Source organism: Fukomys damarensis, unplaced genomic scaffold (assembly GCF_012274545.1).
Source record: "Fukomys damarensis isolate Sample0158 unplaced genomic scaffold, DMR_v1.0_HiC HiC_scaffold_16, whole genome shotgun sequence".
NCBI classification, from domain to species: Eukaryota; Metazoa; Chordata; class Mammalia; order Rodentia; family Bathyergidae; genus Fukomys; species Fukomys damarensis.
The window spans coordinates 16,846,441-16,862,386 of NW_022900928.1; positions in this window are offsets into that span (position 1 = coordinate 16,846,441).

Consider the following 15,946-nt stretch of genomic DNA (forward strand, 5'->3'; position numbering starts at 1 on the left):
TTGCGAAAACCAATTCAAGTGCCATCACTTAATCTGAATATGAGCCTTAAAACAGCTTGGGCTATGTCCATCGGGTGGAAAATTTTTGTTTCTGAGGCATAGAAATACTTCACTGGCTGGCTGGCTGCCAAAGCAAAAAACATGAGGAGGAGTAGAACAGCGATCCCAGGTTTCACATCCAGTTTTTAAAAGAACACATCAACCACGTTCCTCCGTGGAAAAGGAGCTAAACACCCAGCCACAAGAAGTCCAAGCAAACAAGTCTTCAGTAAGCATGAAGGCTCTCCTGAAAAACAAGTGCCACAGCTGTAGGTCCTTTTCCCCTTACTTACGCCTTTGGGAAAACCTCTGGAACCACCATCTGGAGGAGGGAGTTTACAAATCAGAATTCTCCCCCTAGGCACAGCACCTTACATACAGGTGTAACACAGCATTACTGAAAAGAATGGTCAAGGTCACGGGATGACCCTTTCTTGGCTGGGCTTTCCACAGATGGAAAATGAGGACAACACCTGCTCCTCTGGGAATGGAGGACCATTATGGAGAGGGAATGGGATGATGTTACCCACTCTGCCTGCTGACCCTCCCAAATCTGGAATGATTATGAATCCCACAGGACACATACAGGCATCAGGGGGTCACACCTGGTCCAGAAGACCTGGACAGTCTTAAAGGATCCAGGAAACAGAGGCACTCAATGACAAATTTCCAATCTAACGATAGCGGGCTGAAGTACGAGAGCAACACCATCAGCTGGCAATATTGAGGGCAGTGGCTTTTAAACAATTTTAGCAACAGAATCACCCTGTCAGAGGAAACTATATGCATGACCTCAATATACAGAACAGATATTTACTTATAAACACGAAACTGTCCTCATCAACAGTTTCAACCACAAAGAGAGTTCTAAAATAATTCCATTTTGTCCATATCATACTACACAGAAAGTCCCAATTTACACATACCGTAAACAGCTGCAAATGGTATCTTCGTAACCTTTCCCTTGCAGGCTAAGGAATTTATTCAATTAAATTAACCCAAAGCCTTTCTAAGGCAGGGCTGGGGGACTTTTTAATTTTAAAGTTGTGTCATTTTTCTCTTGTTTGGAAATGTTCAACTGAAAAAAGGAGTTGAAAAGTGGTTTCCTCAGCCAATTAAAGCTTTTATTTTTGGAAGAAAATACTGTTAAAATATATTTTATAATTCAAAGCCCAGTGAAGTCAGCTCTAAGTATCCCCAGATAGGTGGTGTCAGGATTAGACAGATATTCATGTAAAATTTCAAAAGAATCAAATTTACTTCATTTGATACATTTAGCTCAAATCAAGTTTCAGTTTCATTATTGGTGTTCTATCAGTCTTTGTAGGCACACAGCCTGTATTGCCTAATGGGACTCATTCGATTTATTTTTTTTTAATTCCACATGGCACACATGAGAGAGAAGCTACATTGTATTTAAGACGTATAGAACAATGAAGTTTCTCTGTGTGCCAATGCAAAATAAGAAAAGTGATTTATCACCTCCTTTGAAATATTCATAGTTTTAACTTTTCCTTGGATGGTCAACAAACTATGATATGGAAAAGTAAACTCAAGAATTATGATTCACTTCAATACAAATAACTCATTAAAAGCAAAAGAAACTATCTTAGCATAATGTACACTTTGTATTTTATATACATAGTACCCATTCTCAAAGATTATCTAGTAAGTAGAATTTGTACAGGCAGCATGACAACTGACAGTAATAGCTTGTGTACAAACCATTTCTGTGATCTTTCCTGCCATTATTCTCAAGACATTGGTTACAATTTTCTTCATCTGTTTGTGTCGAGTATTTGAAAGAACTGTTCTTATTCATATTTACTGCCCCAGCAACTGGACTTTCATTCACCAAGGTGTTTCAGGTTCTTTTCTGCAATGCACCCACCACTTTAAAATGATTCCAGCTATTTCTACAGCAGATTTCTAGACAGAACTTCAACATAACAAGAGCATTTTCTAGGTTAGATTGAAATTTGGTGACAGAATTCTAGGATCAGAATAAAAACTTGTGATCTAGGAAAATGTGAAGACACTGAAGACTTGGTGGTTCTCCACAACATAAATGACTAGAAAGAGACATGGGTCTCCATAGAGCGTGTCACCTTAGCTCCTCCTACTTCATTCCTCCTTTCAGACCAGCAACAAGCACATCCTGAAAAACAGTGTGGAAGTCAAGCCCACTGTTCCCCTTTCCTTCCCAGAGGATGAAGGCTCTCCGCTTGACGTCCACTTGCAAGTCAAAGAGGTGGGCATGTATGTGGCATATTTTTCATTAGCATAAATTAAACTGTATTTTCCTCTTGAGAGTTCAGCAATACCCATGAAGATAACCTGAAGAGGGCAGGGGATTTAGCTCAGTAATGCCACTGTCCTCCTCACAAGTGTGAGGTCCTCAGTTCGATCTTCAGGACTCAAAAAAAAAAAAAAACAAAACAAGTAAATAACCTGAAGAAAACCAAAAATCAAAAATAAGTGAGCAATACTAGAACTAGGACTCAGGTCTGTTAATAAAGTATCATGGTACTGGGTACATGTTTGCTATTGTCACATATAAGCTCTTTGGAGCATGCAAGCACACTTTGAGCTTTTGTGTAACAGGCAAGATACAAAGATAAGATCTAGTTCCTGCCCTCAAGGGGCCCAGAGGATGGGGTAAATCCAGAACACAAAGTAATTTAGCAGTGTAGAGAGCTATGAGAATAGAAAGAAGGCTTAGCTGTATTATGCTGTTGGAGCAAGGAAGGCTTTTGTGAAATGACATGCACTTTGCAAGAGGTGAAAGGAAAGGAGGAGGTATACAGAAGGTAAGAACAGAAACTAGTCAGTGGTCAGGGATATCCAGATTGAAACCCCAGGCAGATGCAGGTGGAAATGAAGGCATGAAGTAGAAGAGATTGCCAAGTGTGGTTGAGGTGGAGGAATACGAGATAGAAGTGGCTGACCTATCTCTACCATGAACACAATTCAGGTCCCCTCACCTGACACTCCAACTGTCTCTTTAACTCTTCTTGTAAATATTCCACATAGCAAACTAGGTGGTCACAATGCATTCTCCCTATGCCTCCCATGCATGTCATCTTCCTCTAGGTATAGGGAGTGGAGCTACCAAAACAAACCAACCACAATGCAGACTCAGCCATAAAAAGAAAACAAATATAATGCATGTCCTGTAACATGGCAAAAGTCAAGCTCCTCTAACATAATCATGTCCATATTTTAAAACCCTGAGCTGTATTTTATTTTATTTTTTTTAAAGATGCAATGTCACTGTCACTAAGAGATCCGGGCTTGGCTCAAACTTGCAATTGTCAAAAAAAATTTTTTTTCAATTGTCTTGCCTCAGCCTCCCAGAGTACTGATTACAGGGATATGCTACTACGCACAGCTTCCATGCCTTTTTTTGAAAGCACATCTGGAGCTGGGGATATAGCTCAGTGGTGCAATATTTGCCTAGCATGGGCAAGGTCCTGGGTAAAATCCCCAGTATAGAAGTGGAGCTGGGGGAACAGGGCACATTGAAGGCCACTCTGCTTCCAGGGGACTTGGGGTATTGTGAAATTTGCCTAGAAAATAGTTGTGCAAATTTCTATCGCCGGAGGTATTGAGGCCACCTCCAGCTAAAACAGAAGCAGAACCCATGTAATAGATGGTAGCCCTTGCAGATCCACTCAAGCTGGGCACACCTGGAGCTCTTTGGGGGATCAATGACTGGATCCTAGCGGCCCCAAATTCAGTCCCACCAGATACAATCTGAATATCTGTTATATGCAAGGCACTGAGGGGAAGAGAAAGCTCTGCATGGCAAAACCAGAGCCCTGAAAGAGCTTAGAGATTAAGAGGAAGCAAAACACCAACAAGGGACATCAAAATATGTCAGATGGTGAAAGTGCCGCTGAGCCACTGCCTGACCAAGGGAAGTGAAGACCACTCCTGGGACAGAGGGACCCAGAGACTCTGAAAGAGGCCACTTTAGGAAAGAGGTAAAAAAACGGAAGTTGACAAAACAAATGGAAAAGGTAGACCTCTTTTCTGAGCACTTGCATCACTCAAATCTTACAATCAATAAACAAGTGTGTTAAGTATTGTCATCCTCCAAAACTCAAATTCTAAGATCAAAACAAAAGCTTAGTTAGCTTAGGTATGACATCCCAGTTTTTGTTTCATTTGCTACAATTTCTAGAGAAGAACCCTCATCACCCTCAAAGTGTAGTCACTAAAATTCAAAACATTCCAGAATACTGCCTTCTCCCATAAATCCCGTAAAAACTTTGTTTTTGTTGACTTTCAATAGTTTTAAAGATGACAAACTGGAGAAGCTTTTATTTAAAGACAGAAAAGTGTGTGTGTGTGTGTGTGTGTGTGTGAACAGTTCCTACTGTTCTCTAAAAATTTAGACTCTAAGATCTGTCCACAAAAGGATAAATACAGTTTTTATTAAAGAAAACCCAATGGCCTCACAAATACTGACCAAATATTGTACCTTGTACACGTGGAGAAAGGGGTGGGGGTGGTAAACAGGGGCCCTGGGACAGATCACTATGGCTTTGCTCAAAGGCTGAAGAGCAGGCAGGCCTGTGCTAGACCCAGGAGACTCCTGTTCTGTCTCGCCCAAGGGGATCTTGCATGTGTACCCTCAGATGGAAAAAGAAGACTACAAAATCCTGCAGTGGAGCTACTGTGATTTACCTCAAAATAATTTTTATTGAAAAAAAAAAAAACAATCAAGGAACTACTATTGAACAATCTAAACAACCAATGCATTCAAGGTCCCAAATACTGTTTCATTTTATTCCAGATACAAAGCTGAATCATAATTAAAGAGAAAGAAGTAACAGTGTTGTAAGTGACTAACCAACTCCATACAAATATCCTATACTTCTTGTGCAAGACTAAAGGGAAACAAATGAGAGTCAAGAAGTACAATTTCCAGAAGCTATCTCACTATAGGAAGAGAGCTTTCTAAGATCAGTGTGGCTTAAGAATGCCAGCAGAAACTAAAGTATGTGTAAAGTTTACTTCACAGATGCATCACTTTTTGTTTTTAATTTCCAATGCACTTTATAATTTGGTTTCTCTCACTACTTGAGCTTTTTTCTGAGCACCTGTATGTTACAGTTATAAAAACAAAACAAATGAAGAATCCAATCCTTCCTGTTCATAAGGAGCTCCTAAGTTGGGTATTTGTACCTAAAAATAAAAGAATTAAAGGGATGATGCTGATTTCACTAATGAATCTCTATATGCAAAAAGAAAAAGGCCCAAAGTTCTTTGCAGAAGTATTTTATTTTCCCTAAATCAGAAAAAAAATTTTAATTAAAATTTTTAAAAATTAACACCAGAACAATCTAAAAGGAAGATGTTTCTACTCAAAGTGGCAAGATTTTGATTTCAAGTACAGAATTATTTCTGAAAGGACTCCCTAGATGACCAGGCCTATGCTGGGTCACAATAAATTCATACCCCTTTGTCAAAATTTGTTCTTCAAAATACCCCCAGGCTCATTCTCAATTTAATGGCAGAAAATTAATGCATCTCCAAAGAGGTCACACAGTAATCTCAGATGGTAGGCTGAATTAGAGCTAAGAACTAACTCTAGACAATTCTACAGTTTCACTGGCCTCCTGTTCATTCCAACCAAATGTGAATGGAGCATCCGTGTGGTAGGGATATTCTGGGCACTGAGTAACTACACTGGTAAATAAATACAGTCTTCTCTTGTTGTGAGGTTTATAATCTAATGGTTAAGTCAAATAATAAACTAGTTGTATTGGAAAAAAATAAATAGAACGCAGTGAAACAGAACAGATGTGGTGGCCCATTCCCATAATCCCAGCACTTGGAAGACTGAGGCAGAACAATCACAAGTTCAAGCCCAAACTGGACAACTTAGCAACTCAGCAAGACCCTTCTCAAAATAAAAAAGATTTTTAAAGCAATTTTTTTTTTTATTTTAAAAAGGCTGGGGGTATAGCTCAGTGCAAAGGCTCCAGGTTCAATTCCCAGTTCTGCAAATAATAATAATATACATTATTTCATGATAAAAGCAGGAAATTTTCTTTTGTGGGGGGTACCAAGGATGGAACCCAGAACTTCGAGCTTGCAAGGCAGGTGGTGGCACCAATGAGCTAAAACCCCAGCCCGAAATTTTTTTTAAGAGTAATGAGAAATTAGTAGCTGTGTCAGATATAAAAATACATCATATATGACAGTAATTAACCCAAGTTATAATGGAGTACGTGAATTTAGTGTATAGATCCATGGAAAAAAGATGATTAGCATTAAAACACTACCAGCTGTTGAGTCGAGATCCCTACCTCAATCCCTAGAACATTCCACACAAATTCTAGACATATCCAACTATATAAAATATATTATGATTTCATACTTTTATGTGGAAAAGTTTTTCCTCTTGCAGAGTAAAGAAAGGAAAATTGATAAGTTGGACTTACAATTAATTCCTGTGTTTACATAATATAAAGGGCAAATGACATGCCTGCAGACTATATATAATCACTTACCCCCATCCCCTGAAGCTTCCCCTGAGATATCTTTAAAGTACTACTCTCAGAAATGTAAAAGTGCATAGCAATCAGCTGGAGCCTTGTCAAAATGCAGACCCTAATTCAGCAGGCCTAGAACAGGGTGTGACTCCACATTTCTAACAAGCTCCCAGGACACGCCCAAGAGCTAAACTCAGTAGATCTTTCCTAGACCACAAGCAGAGGGCTAGAATTGAGTTGGTCTCAGACACCTCCTAAGAATCATCTGGTGATGTCTCAGGCTGCTCAAGCATCCAAGCTTCACCCTGGAAATTCTGATTGAAGACCCAGGGTGAATCTCAGGAACCAGTGCCTTTTTTAAAGCTTCCTGAGTGACAAATATATTCAGCCTGGCTTGCAAACCTGTGGAGATCATCTGAGTGCCTCACGGCTCCTTCTAGGCCCGGAGTACTGCATACAGACCTGTACAAATGGTACTTGGAAACCATTCCTTTACTGTTGCCAGACTCCACTGCCTGTCTTCCTCCTATGTCACCTTTCCCCACCACAGACATGGACAGGACAGAGGGGGACTGCACAGTGAAGAGGACCGGGAGCCTGGCGGGGCATTCCAGTCCTGGCTGTGAGCTGAGTGGCCCTGGGTGAGCCTCCTAGTCTCAGACTCTACTTCCTCCTGTCTAAGTCAGCTGCTGGGAGGGATAAATAAATTAACGTCCTGAAACAATGGTTCACACAGCAATCATCACATGAACATGAGATACTTTTGTTAAATATGGCTGGAGACAGAAAAGTCTGAGCCTCTCACGTCTACATCCCAGGAACTTCTACAGTCTTCCCCCTTTCAATTTAAGCGGGGGGGGCCTCTGTTACCTACTTTCTAAAAATACAAACTAAATATTTTGAGTAAAACAGGTAAAGCATGTCATGTCAAGCCTAAACTAAAAAGTTTCAAATTTGTAAAAGATACCAACAATAACACATGACATACATTGAGATGTACATATACATGGTACACATAAAAAGTTTTCCCAAAAAATTTTTGTGTTTATTTTACTTCTGTTTCAAAAGTTTAAATCTCCTCTAAATCCTCCTATTTACACTGTCGCCCATCCCCATCTGGGAAATAGAAAAACAGGTACAGTCTCTGTTTCTGGCACCCCCACCCCCACCCCCCTACACCATCCTATTGATCTGTCTCCCTGAAAGAGACATTTGCTGTAGAATCCACCTCACTGGATCCATTTGCTAATAAAATCCACTGGATTATTAAGATTCTCTAACAGAGGAAGCTTCAGCATGTGAGAAGATATATAGATGATAAATAGGTAGCTAGATAGGCAGTCAGACTGATCATGGGGAAGCACTTGCCAAAGCACCTAGAGCATGCCTTTCACATTGCTCAGAAATGGGGAGGGAGGAGTGAAGGGGTGGGGCCACCAGGCAGGACACTCAAGTCTAAAGACACACCTGGCTCGCCTCTTTCCAAGTGCTCAGCCAACCAGAACTCTTCAGTGCCTCCAGGCAAGACTGGGAAATTCCTCACTTGCCACAAAGCTTGAACCTAGCACTCACTATACAGCCTGACCCTACAAGGCACACAGGCAGCAAAGAGGGTGAAGCAGGACCCAGCTTGAGACACAGGGTTGGGAGCAAGCCCCGTATTGCTCCCCAGTTAGCTAGACAATCCAGAAACCAAAATGATGCCCCCTGATCCAATACCTACTAGACAAAAGGATCCGGGACCACTCTAACTGCTTGAGTGTGACACCTTGCCTGCAAGAGTGACCAGAAGAAGCCATGTGCCACCAAACTGAGCTACCTGCATGCCCATGGGCCTCTCCAAAACACTATACAGGACTTATTTTCTTGCAAGCTGGAGACCAGAGACCAGAGACCATGAGCTTCCATTAACAGAAACTACTCCCACTATGCTAAGTGTTAAAAAGAAAAGGGAATATGGGTTCATTATAAGGGCCAAGGGGTCTACCAGAAGACCCCTGAATCAGGCACTGCAACCAGCCCTCCTAAGAGTTGGAAAGCAGGAAAAAGAACACCATCAAGAGATGGGACGATTCACAACAACTTTGTGTTGTCCCTCTAACAAGTAGCTTTGTGGCTGCTTCTCTGTGCCCACAGGTCAAACAGACTCCTCAGTTAGCGTCTCTCTGAACTACAGTATGAGCATCAAAGAAACTGGGACTGCCGCCTAAATCCCAAAATGCTCAGGAGACAGAGTTTAACTGGGCTTGGGTCAGATGTCCTTCTTTGATCCAAACATCAGAGAAAAGGTAGGTGAAGGAGTCTTACTATTCAAAGTATCTACTTGTCCTGCACAATTACAAAAAATAACGATATAAATGACAGGAGCTGAACTCCGACCTTTCTTAAAGCCACAGGTTTTACAAAAGTATCATCCTGTCTTATCACTCTAAGGAAACAGCTGCGCAACCAGACCCTCAAATAACAGAGAAACATCTTCTTTGTAGTTTGCTTGCTGGTTTTGCTTAGGTCAGAGAAAAAAAGCATTTTGTTATTATCAAATAGGAATGTATTCCATGGTTCCCCTTCTTTTCTTTTTAGGAGGTTTCTCAGCAGGAATCCTGCCTGGGAAGGGGCAGAACCTGGCTAATAAATACATGAAAAGGTCGAGCAAAGCATGAATGCAAGGGTGCCGAAAAGGTGTGGGCAGGGTGGACACGGACACACACACACACACACACACACAAAACACACAAGCAGAACCCAAGCATTCTGGGACAGACTCAGAAAATAATTTTCCATCCATAGGAAGAATCTGTTCAGTGCAAATAAAGGTCAAATGAGGCCCCTTCTTTACAAAAGTGACTGGATTTTTCATAAAGTAGCCCCAAAGAGTCGTCAGTCTGGATCTACTTTACCTAAGGCAACAAACACATTCCTCACAGATCATGGGCTGCTCTGTGCGGTTGCTAATAAGATAATCTGTTACAGGAGGCTTACAAATCCATTTACATTGATTTTAATTAATGAATCAATCCCTGGCCCCCGAACAACTTGGTAAGCAATTCAAGCTTCAGTCTCTAATCCCAGCCTGAAATCTACATAAAAGAAGTTTAACTCTCAGATCAATTCAAGACAAATAAAAATAATTGCATTTGTACCTCTTACAGCATAAGGAAAAAAACTCTTCAAACTTTATACAGTAACTTTTCACATGTTAATAAAAGGAATATATTTTTACAATAATCTCCAAACAAACTCACCTAGAACAAAGAAGCCTTTTTTTTTTTTAAATCAACCTGACGTAGAAAGCCAAGATCAGAAATTATGACCTCCAGTCATACACACCTCTAAAATCCAAATGGGCCCACCTTTCTCACCAGCTTACCAGAACCTCTTAACCTGGACAGAAAATTACCCACATACAAAATGTAAACGACAGGTAAGGACCAAATAGCCCTGGGCCTAGCTGTGCCTAAAATTGGCCACTTTTCATTAAAGAGGTAGGAAAACTTTTGTGTCCACTTTTATTTTACTCTTTACAAAGGCTGAAATAGTACTTGACCTTTCTGAGCTAGTGCCAGCTATAAATTGGAAACAAGCTCCACTGGAAAGCCTGCATCAATATGTAACTGCTCATCGTCTCAATTTTTTCCTTCTTTCTCAGTGACTTTTCAGTATCTTGTCTACCCACTCTATTCTTAGAATTCTATCAGAACTTCCAATGACTTCATAAAAAACCTCTAGCAGGGGAGAAAAAGGGGTCTCATTTCAGTCCTAATTTCTTAAAATCTCACAGCTAACCCCAACTAGCACAGGAAAAGAACTTAAGAGTTGACAAATGAAAACACATCAATTCTGATTTTCCCAAGGTCAAAAGTACATATATTCACAAAGCATAAAGTAACATTGTCAACCCCTCACAGGCAGAAGCACCAATGTGAGTCTGTTCTAACTTTGTTCTGACTCAGGAATATATAAACAAAGTGGAGGTTGCTCATAAGGAAAAAAATAAATACAAGTCACAGCAGATCCGTTACACTTTGAGATAATCATTTCATCTTTCCTCTCTACTCTTTAAAATATTTAATAAAAGTTATCAAATTGATTTAAGTCAGGAAGACTGGCTGAAACACTACACAAGGAATAACAACCACCCAAAAATAAAACCATGACCTGGTGTATAAGGAAATGGATTTCAAATACAGTGGACTCTGGACTTACAAACTCAATTTGTTCCCTAGGGCTGGTTGTAACTCCAGTTGGTCAATGAAGGCTCAAACTCCACTACATAGCCTTCAAAGTCTCTATCTTGTATATGGGCAGATCTCAGTGTTCTTAGAGAGACTCTGGCCAGGATTTCTCAATTAACCCCACACAGGAAGGATGTTGTAATGTTGCTTCCAGAACTCTTCTAAGGGTTAAATCTTATCTGAGACCATCTGAAAGCACAAGCAGCTAGCATGGCAACCCAAGACTTTGGTCTTAAATTAAAACTAAAATTCCAGTCATAACCCAAGTTAGTCATATATCTCTGTTGCTCTCTCCCTCCCTCTTTACTGGAAAATAAACAAAAGAAGTTGACACTTCAACTTTATGTATGGAATGCAAAGCACTGTGCACAGTAACTGCCAGCCCTAAGTTTTAGGACTCCGGGAACACCAGGGAGTGTGCATGAGTGTGTGTGTGTGTGTGTGTGTGTGTGTGTGTGTGTGTGTGTGTTTGTGTGTGTATGCGCGTGTGGTGGCAACTCTCAGCTGGGACTCAGCCTACAGCCTTTCTTGGCTGAGTCCTCAGGGCTGCACAGCAGATCAGGGTGTGCCAATGTAGTCTGACGTTCAGATCAAGACCACAAATTATAAACAGTTTCAGTAAATTGACTCAAGGGCCTTTGTTCCTCAGACATACATCTTCCTACCGCTCACAAAGGCAGGCAGCAGAACCTAACCACCAACACAGCTATAGCCAGGACTGGGAAAGGAAGTTATTGAAGCCTGGATTTCCTGCTTTTGCTTGTAGCCAAGAACTATGAGGCTTGTAGTGGTTTCAGGAACTGACTCATCTCATGATTCATGGATAAGATACTGCTTTTAATTTGTTTCTGACCCAAAGACTCAGAACTTCAAAACCAATCCAAACCTATGTTTCGATCTTATTTGCATATGAATATCCACAACATAGTAAGAGGACAACAAGTAATTAAACAATAAAAACATCATGCTGAAGGCAGAGAAAGTGGAACATAGGCTTCACATGGGAAGCCACGATCAAAGCTTAATCCACAGGCTGCTACTTAACAGTGTCCAAACTTCCCAAAGTGAATAACAGGTGGGATAAGGTTTATTTTTAGATGTCATACCCAATATAAAAATAGATTTAGCACAGCAATATTTTAATTCAAGCCCAACTGGGGTTGTGACTCCAAATGCCCAAGATGTACAGAAGCACATGACTCTCAAATTAACAGTTCGAGCTGCAAACCCAGTAGAGTGCAGGGTTAACTGACCACCAAGTAATGGGTAATAAAGGACTCGTATTGGAAACCATGCTCTTAAATCACCCTCCACAGGAAAACTTCGACTCTATTTCTATGCATGCTCTGACTAGTCTTCACTTTCCCCACTGTATGCACGCACACACATGCACACGCACACACAGCCCAGTACATAGGAGAGCACAGCTCTCTGCAAGCAATGCCCAGAGCTAGCACCTCTGGCTGCTCCCCAGGACCTCCCCACAATTTATTCATCACAAAGAGGTCCCATGAGGGAAATGCTCTCAAGTCTCTGTAGCCCAAGACCCTTGGGGTCCTTTCTGGCTCCAACATAGGGGAAGCCTAAAGCAGAGGGCCAGTTTGAAGGGTGGTTTATACAAGGCTTTACAAGTTTCAACACAAGTCTAGCTGCACAGAGGGAAAGAGGAAAGAAAGAAAGCAAGAATGCAGACTAGTCCAGGGTAGGGGGCAGAAGAAGCAGCAAGAACAGTTGACCAGGCAAGGCCAAAGTGCAGGGGCTGGCTGGCCAGCAGACGCTGCATGGCTGGGCTTCTCCAACAGATTTACTGACATGACGTCAGTGGCTCTGGTCCAGGTTTTCCTCTGGTAGCTTTTACCACTGGCCTCCTGAAGTCTCCACTGTGTCAGGGAGCCACAGGACCATAATGAAAATTCCCTTTGTGAAACCGAGTTTAGAGTTTACCTCAGGGCACAGAGGTCTGCCTTGTGAATTACAGGGTTCTTCGCCCTTCTCTGGGTGCCCAAGAAGGGAAGGGGAGGGGACAAACCCCTCCCTACAACACTGTACTCTCTTTAATACAGAGGAACCATTAAAAGAAGCTTGCTGACTTTGAAAGAAAAAAAGGCCAAGGTGGGGGTGAGGGGCATTAAATGTGTATCCAAATTCTACAGGCTAGGTCCCTGGTAAATTTCTCCTGGGTGTTGGTAACTTCAGGACTCCTCAGCCACCGGGTTCTGAGGCTGTGCTGGCGGACTATGAATGCATACGGCTTTGTTTCGCCAACAAACAAAAAGTATTACTAAAGCTGCAACTCCAGGCCTGAACAGAACCTGTGAAGAGAGCATTATGGCTTGTTTTTTAAAATGAGCTTTTTTTTTCTTTTTTCTTTTTTTTCCTCCTAAGTGCATATTCTCTGATGCACCAACACACAGGCATGAAGCAATTTCCAAGAAGCAAAGACAGGAATTATTAAAAATAAGTTTAATGCCAGACTTGTTAAACAAAAAACATTCATTTGAGACTTATAAGCTTACTATCATATTCCTATGGCTGCAAAACAAGAGCTATGTTCCATCTGAGGCTCCAGTACATCAGTCTGCCTAAAATACAAAGTCTTAAACGTTTTTTAGCTTATAAAAATAATGGATTAGTGATAAATTCTTTAAATGACTGCAACATTAAACACTTGGGAAAAGAAGAAAGTGCACAGCTTAATTCCACCAGCATTTATTAAAATGGATAGGTACAAATGGGCCCGTAATAGCATCAAAATACAGCCTGCGATCTGAATGGCTCAGGGTGGTAAAAAGATGAGGAATCTCTCACCTCCTGATTAGGTATACAAGACAGAGAACAAACTTTCAAATAGACATGAGTGAAGGTACTCACTAAAGTCTTCTCTAAGACCTAAATGAATGTGAGTTTTACCCTTCAGTAGAAATCAAACATAAGCCATCATCAGTAAGTAATTCTTTGGTGTTCTCTTAAGGGAGAAAAAAGGTCAAGGGGACCAGTACAAGCATGGAAGTGGCAAATAAGAGCCAATGGGGACAGCTACGTAAGGAAAGCTTTTAGCATGGGTCAGAGTAGGCAAGGTAGATGGGATCCACTTTCAAAGGTGAGCTGAGGGTTCTTCAACTGAGGAGAAAAAGAAGAGGAAGGAGGAGGAAAAGCAGCAACAGCAGCAGCAACACTACACACCAACTGGTGCCTCACAACAGCATTTCCAACACAAAGCGCAATGAAGCACACCTGTAATCCCAGCACTAGAGAGGCTGAGGCAGAAGGATCACAAGTTCAAAACAGCCCAATGGTTGCCTAACATAAATGAGGCCCTGAATTCAATCCCCAGTACTACAAAAGAGAAAGGAAAAAAAAAACCAAAAATCAAAAAACAAAAACACTATAAGTAACCAAAACTGCAGACATGGTTTATTCTAAGTCTCAGCATATACAAAGAAGCTACTGAAGACTTTTGGGGTCAGATCACATCAAAAGGACTCCTGTAGATAACTAAAGAAATTCCTATGGGGCCAAAGACAAGACCATCTGAACAGTGGTAGGAAAAAAAAAATAGAATTTATTCAAATGTATTCGCTAATTTAAAAATCCATGACTGTAAAATGACAAGAGGGAGAAAAACCTGCCTTTCTTATATAAACAGTACACCAGGTTAACCAAACTGTTGATGAGAGAAAGTTTCTCTGTGTACCAGACCTCATCTTAAGAGAGAAAAGTGGCACAGTCAGTTTGTCAATCCCACATGAAGTAACAGAAACAGGCCAGGGTCATCTAACAACAGCGCTACCATCACAAAAAGAGAGATATAACAGATATTATGTGCTTCCTGCCAAGAAAATTAAATCTGAATTAAATCAAGCTTCTAGATCTAAATCCCCATTTACTGGAAATACAGAGGATAACAGAACATGTCCAACAGCACTGTAGAGGTGTACATAAATGCAAAATCCAGAAAGGAAATCATACAAAAAAATCATAGGGTTTTCATTTTTAAAAATTATAAGGATGAAAAAGGAGGGAGGAAAGACCTTTATAGAGTTTTAAGAAGCAAGGCAACCAAAAATAACCTGTTGGTCTTATTTAGACTCTTGAATTGAACAGGCCAACTACAGGAATACATTCAAGAAACAAGTGAAGGAACTGCATATTGATTATCTTTGACATTAAGGAAATTTTTAGAAGTTCTGGTATGATGATACTGTAGTTGCTATTTTTAAAAGTCTTTTTTTTTTTTTTTTTTTTTTTTTTTTGGTACTGGGGATCGAACTCTGGCCCTTGTGCTTGGTGAGGCAGGTGGCAGAACCACTGAGCCAAATCCCAGGCCCCAGTCATACGTTTTTAAATAGACACTGAAAATTCACAGATGAAATGAAATGACACCTAGGACTGCTTAAAAATAATGTGGTGGGAGAGGAGCCAGGGGTGCAGAAATGGCAAGAACAGCAAGAGCTGAGGGCTGCTGCTGAGCGGTAACAGGTATAAGGTGTTCACTGGCTTCTACTTTACTAAATTGTCCTATTATATAAAGCTTTAAAAATGTAAAATAAAATAAAATGAAAACAAGACGGTGCTCTTGTTCCCCCTCCACCTTCTTCAAAGAGAGTGTAGGGTGCAACTGACAGAGGTTCTTGGCGCTCTCATTCTCGGCTACTGGGTGATGTTAATCACAGTCCTAATTATAATCAGCAGCTAACATTTATGAGACACTTGCTTCTCTGCCAAGCATTACACTAACCCTCATTTAACCCCACTGTGACCCATGACAATGAAGGCCATGCTGTGTCCATTTCACAGGTAAGAAAATTGCAGTTCAGAAAGATTCATGAGCTTGCCAAGGTCAAGGGAAAAGTCAGATGACGGGAAATGTCATTCCACAAGATCATAAGCTTAATGAGAATCAGAGTGAGCTATGTCTTTTCAAAATAGTAACACCTCTTAAGAGAACGGGAAATTCTAGAAGCCAAAAGCTTCACTCCAGTGTGAAAGGGAGAATGGAGACACAGTTCTTCTGCTGACCATTTTTGGTGAATCCTAGGGAACAACTGCAGGGGCAGAGTCCCTAACAAGGGAGAAGTGGGAGAAGTTGTGTGAGCGCGCGCGCGCACACACACACACACACACGTGTGTGTGTGCGTGTGTGTGTGTGTATCCATGTGCTTGCTGAGA